We start from the raw sequence: 6150 nt of genomic DNA on the forward strand, positions 1-6150 counted from the left end.
GCGATGTTTAAATACGACTATACGGATATGCGCGAAACAGGGCTAAGCATCACCGACCACTGCGCAGATCACGGTCAATGATGTACAGAGCAGGTGACACCAGCATTAGTCACCCCTGAACAAATAGCGCCTGCTCTGAAGGGTAAAATGACCACTGCCAGGAGTGGAACAGGCAGTCATGTACACAATCACCCACACTATTGCTAGGCAAGATGTACGTACGGTAGGGTTGCCACAGTTCAAATGACCAATGTGGGACATACGCCAGATGTCTGCAGGACGACCCACACCCAGCCAGGATGAAAACCAGAATGTCAGTGTTTTGCATAGATAAAAAGCTTAGTCTAGTAATGGTCGCAGGTACGTGTTCCATGTCCTGTAACATGTAGGTGGGTCAGATACAGAATAAGTGTGTTATGCAACTATGACATAAACTATAGGGAATATGTTTGTCCCAAAGTCGCAGGACATTTGCTATGTTCACAAATATTTCACAGGACACAACTGCACAAAGAGGGACTGTCCCTCGCAAAGTGGGATGGGAGGTAATCTTAACCTATGGCAGGTGTGTAATGTGACAGGTACAGACACAAACGTGCGGAGTCCAGGAAACACAGTATACACTGACAAACACACAATGAAAGGCGTAGTGTGCCTGTCACCACCCCTGTCTGAGATATGAATGGAACTTCCCTGGCCGAGTTCAAATGTCAGACGAAGCATATGGACAGAGATTTTCTCCCTATTTTGAAGTTTTACCTGTGTTTATAGACACAGGTGTTTGGGCACCTGTCAGCAGCTTATTCTGTTGGCAATACATATTATGGGTGGGGTTGTTACAGTCCATACTCCACGGTAAGGGGTGTTCCCATTCACATTTGACTATTACCTGTATACAGTCATACGGGGATTATTATTTTGGACATGAAGTGACTACAGGTATCCAGTTGTACATTACACAAGTGTGAAGGGTTGTTACTGTAAATATGTACGGACCATACCTCTCAACCTCTTAGAGCACCAAACCTGTGCAAAACCTACATGATGGGGGGACAATTAGGGACACATTTTAACGATTGCTCTTACAAGCTTAGAACATTGATAGAATACTAGGTTTTGCATTAGCATGACTTTTCTGAAGGATGTGGAGTCTTAAACTCAGGATATTTCTCATTATTTAGTGACATCAATCCTCAGCTATTTACCACACTGGTGCAGATTGTCGGAGGTACACAACAACAATATGGGGCAAACCTCTGGTCATTCTTAGGGTTGCCACCTTTTCAAATGCCCAAAGTGGGACATGTTCTGTAGAAATGTCAGATTTTCCAGGACAAAACATACCTACAGCTGTGCATAGTACAGAACTTAACCTTTTTTGCACATATAATAGCTTATTCTAGTAACATTTGAATTGCTTATGCTACTTCACATAACATATAGAAGTTTCATATATAAAATAACTGTTTTATGCAACTATTAAAGAAACTTAGGAAATAACTTTGTCCTAAACTCTCAGGACATTTGCTATGTCTTGATTTTTTTCACAGGACACAACTGCCTACAGTTACTCGCAAAGTGGGACAGGTGGTAACCCTAGTCATTCTGCGAATATCTGGACAGTTGAGTGGTATGGCATGGACCTCTGTAATACGCTGTTGTGTTCTGGCACAGCAGTAGCTCAGCATTAAAGACTGCAGTCGGAACGTGCTGACAGGCAGTTGGGTTTCAGACTTCATACTCCGGACATTAATGCCAATGTGCAAACTGTTATTCTATCAAATGTCTATGTTTCTAAGAGCTATCTTTACAGATTGTCCCTGTATTTGGACCTTTGTCTCACTTGTATTCATGGCTCTGTCCAGATATCTTGCTCATACAGGTTGACAGGTATGGTCGGTCATGCCTGCACACAGTCAGTGTCCCTCACACTTGATCAGGGTTGACCTGTTTACGTCAGTGTCTTCCTCACCCTCATGCCATTTGCCACTTTGCAAATGTGTGCATTATATTCTCCCTCCTATTCGTGTCTGGACACGTGCATCACGGGAATGTATTTTATCCTGGGTGGTAAGTTATGCATGCCCACTTAGGGCTGGACAGTGTCATGGACCTCCACTGTACATTCTGACTTGTGTCCAGATATCTACAGGATTGGACATCATGTCGTCATACCCATTCTACTATTTACACAAGTTGGTTATCCCATGAGGGATATCCCAAAAATTGGACTAGACCAAAACAAGTTAGATAACGAAGATTTTTGTGGCTTTATGAAAACGTGCAGGGGGTTTTACATGCAGGGGATACATGGTTTGCAATCCTGACACTGCCTAGGGTGACAATACCTACTACATATGCATAGGGGTCACTGTGTGTAGCTGTGTCTGCAACAAACCAGTGGACCAAGCACGGCTGGATTTGGTGGATGTTCTGGTATGGAGGCAGGTTGTGTGTTGTGGAGGGTATGCTGGGTAGGCCATTATGCATCCAGGTGTGTTGCGTTTGTTGTGGCCATTTCCATCAGGACCCATCTGTGGGTATGTGATGGTGGCATATCTATACATTTGTCTTGCACATTTCCATATTCATATGTTTGTGGGATTGTGTTCTGCACTATGGCCTGTCTGCTTGTCTTGCAGCTGTTTCTACATGTGGTTGTGTTTCTTTCCACTTTACCCGCTGCCCCCTCGTACACCTCCGGTTCACCTTTTCTGCATACGACACAGTATCACCTTTGAGAATTTTACCATTAACCACCCACCGCTCACACGTGAATTCATCACTCCCCATAGAGCACTACTTTGGTTGTTGGCCCATGACACGGCCAGAGTTACACATTGACTACCCTACATGTGTCGGGTACCTTTATGGTTGTGTGGACTACACTGCCATGTTTGCTTTCCACATGCTATACCTCACGCACATAGGTACACGCCCATACTTCACTTTCATTACTTGGTTGGTGTATCCGGGTACTACCTGTTCGACTGTGTCACATACACGTTCAGATTATACAGCTGCCTTCCGGATTTTGCCAGCCTGTTGTACTCATTGGTAGGATGGCACCTTTTCCTATGTCCAAGCTATTCCTTACACATGTCCGATTGTTGTGGACAATGCCTCCCCACAGTCGACGGTTGTGTTTCCACCTTTTCAATTGGCCACCTGTCCCACTTTGCGAGGGACAGTCCCTCTTTGGGCAGTTGTGTCCTGACATGAAATTGTAAAAATGGCAAATGTCCTGAGATTTTAGGACAAAATTATTTCTTATATTTTATGTAATGGTTGCATAAAACAGTTATTCTGTATCTGAAATACCTAACTGTTATAAGAAACAGAATAAGCAACTAAAATGCTACAAGAATACGCTTTTATTTAAGGAAAACAGTTAAGTTCTGTCCTTTGTACTGGCCGTGGGTATGTGTCGGTCTGTAAAATCTGATGTCTGTACCAAAAATGTCCCACTTTGGCCATTTGAAAAGGTGGCAATCCTAGTGTGACATTTGCGGTGAACACAGCATATTTTACAGGCCGACACATACCCATGGTCAGTTCGGCAGATAGAACTTACAATTCTTGCCTATATCTAAGCTTATTCTTGTAGCATTTCGGTGTCTTATTCTGTTTCTTATGACATTTATGTAATATACGTTCAGTGAAATATGTTTAATGCAACTATTACATGACATCTATGGAATAATTATGTCCTATATTCTCTGGACATTTGCCAGTTTTACATGTTTGTGTCAGGACAGATTTGCCCACAGAGGGACTGTCGCTTGCAAAGTGGGACAGGTGGTAATCTTGGTCGACGGTATGGATCATACTGTTCCTTTCGGCCTACAAGTGTCTGTATTGTTATAGCTGTTTATATGCTCCTTCTGTTTCATTTACATGTGTATGCTATTTCCTATCACATTTGGTATGTGAAATACGGACATACCTTTTGTATGTGACTATTACATGCCTTGTGGGATATGATTCAGACATACGGTCACTGCATATATCTACATTTCTCCTCATGTATTTTGTTATGGACACATTTGCACAGCTATGTTCCCTCCCTCACATTATGGGTCAGCTGGTGACCCTCTCCATTGGGCTGGACGTACCTACTGGCGGCGCGCTAACATATGATACATTTCATTTCCACCTGGTATAGCTATCAACGCTACGTTGGACTTTGGGCACACGGTTTTCATATCATTTGTTCAAGGATAGGGACCCGTTATTCCCTACCGTGCATTTGTGTTTGATTCTTCATTTTCTGTTCGCAGGGACTATCTTGCATGCTTTGCATACATTTCAGTATCCACGGACACTGATAGGTACAATTACTATTGCAGGCAGAATATAATATTCAGCAGTTTAGGTTGCTCATCAACAGCCGACATTGACACGCCTCCATGCGCAACTTTGTTACGCCCCATGCACTCGCGCACGTTTCCTATGCACGTGGCTGTGGCGGCTGTGCACCTTCATTAATATGCATATGGCGTGACTACTCCATATATACGCTGCACGGACGGTGCATGCCTTACGCCAGCCTTGCGCCAAGCTTCATGAATCCCGGGGACTATCTATTTACTATTATTTTGAATTACTGATATATGTGTTATGTGTGTTAGCAGATAATATGTAGTGGGACTTTTCTCCCTGGGCCTCCACTGAAAATGGGCTTCTTGCCCAGTCAGACATTCCTGGTAAACAAATGTAAAATAATAAAAATAAATAATAATAATCTGAACAAAAGACTACTGATCTTGATAAGGTGTGATTGCATTTTTCAGTTATATACTGGATATGCTCACGTCACTAAAAAAAAAATATATGTATATATATATATATATATATATATATATATATATATATAGCTTACAATCAAAATTGTGAAGGCTTGAATGTGAAAGTCATGTGGGTGAAAGGCAGTTTTCAAAGTTGTACAATGTCAAACTGGATTAATATGACTTCATAATAATGAATGTAAAGCTTGGTTCGTTATTATGAATTTGGCATTGTGAGAGCTCGGTACAATGAGGATTATGGAAACTACCCCTTTCTTCACTGTAGTGCAATCTCAGAGTTGGTATATATAATTTGCAGGGGATATGGGAGACACTGCCTCCCACATGGGGGGTACAGGGGGACTTGGCCACCTGCTAAAACATGAAAGGACATATGGACTTTAGAAACTGGAAGTCTGGTATGTCCAATGTTGTGGTTACAATTTTCGACATACAGGCTAGATTTTGTTTGCAGTTTTAGGATTTTTCGTTTGTTGTTTAGATGGCAAAAAATGTTGCCTTCGAGATTATGATAGTAAACACATATATATATATATATATATATATATATATATATACACACAAATATATATATGTGTGTGTGTGTGTGTGTGTGTGTGTGTGTGTGTGTGTGTGTGTGTGTGTGTGTATATATACACATATATATATATATATATATATATATATATATATATATAGATAGATATACATATATTACACTTGGTGGAAAGTGCTATGATTTATGTTGTTTAAACTCAGTATATGTATGATATGTGTTTTCAGTGTTTTATGTTTCAGTGTTTTGAGCTTTCAGTGTTATGAAGTGAATCCGTATGTGTGTGTATATATATATATATATATATATATATATATATATATATATATATATATATATATATATATATATATATATACAGTAGATATATATATATATATATATATATATATATATATATATATATATCTATATGTATATATATATATATATATATATATATATATATATATATATTACAATCACTAAACTGAGAAGCAGAAGAATTAAGATTAAATAAATGAAGAAACTTATAAGACCCTTTGAGGAAGGACACTGGACATGCAATATTTAAGTGCTTTCATTCTTTATTAAATAGAAATGATGAGGTTCTATTACATAAAGAATGAAAGCACTTAAATATCGCAGGTCCGGTATCTTTTCTCATAGGATCATAGGATTATAGGAAGTTACTAGTCTATTAGTCCTGAGGCCCTTATAAGCCTAGCCAAGAGTTTAGCCCATGTTCAGACAAGTCAGCACCTGATGCCCCTGTCCAGCAGGAACATGGGTGGAATCCCAGGGATGTATTTTCTGTTTCCCATCCAG

Source organism: Protopterus annectens, chromosome 2.part2 (assembly GCF_019279795.1).
Source record: "Protopterus annectens isolate FY-2018-M chromosome 2.part2, PAN1.0, whole genome shotgun sequence".
NCBI classification, from domain to species: Eukaryota; Metazoa; Chordata; order Ceratodontiformes; family Protopteridae; genus Protopterus; species Protopterus annectens.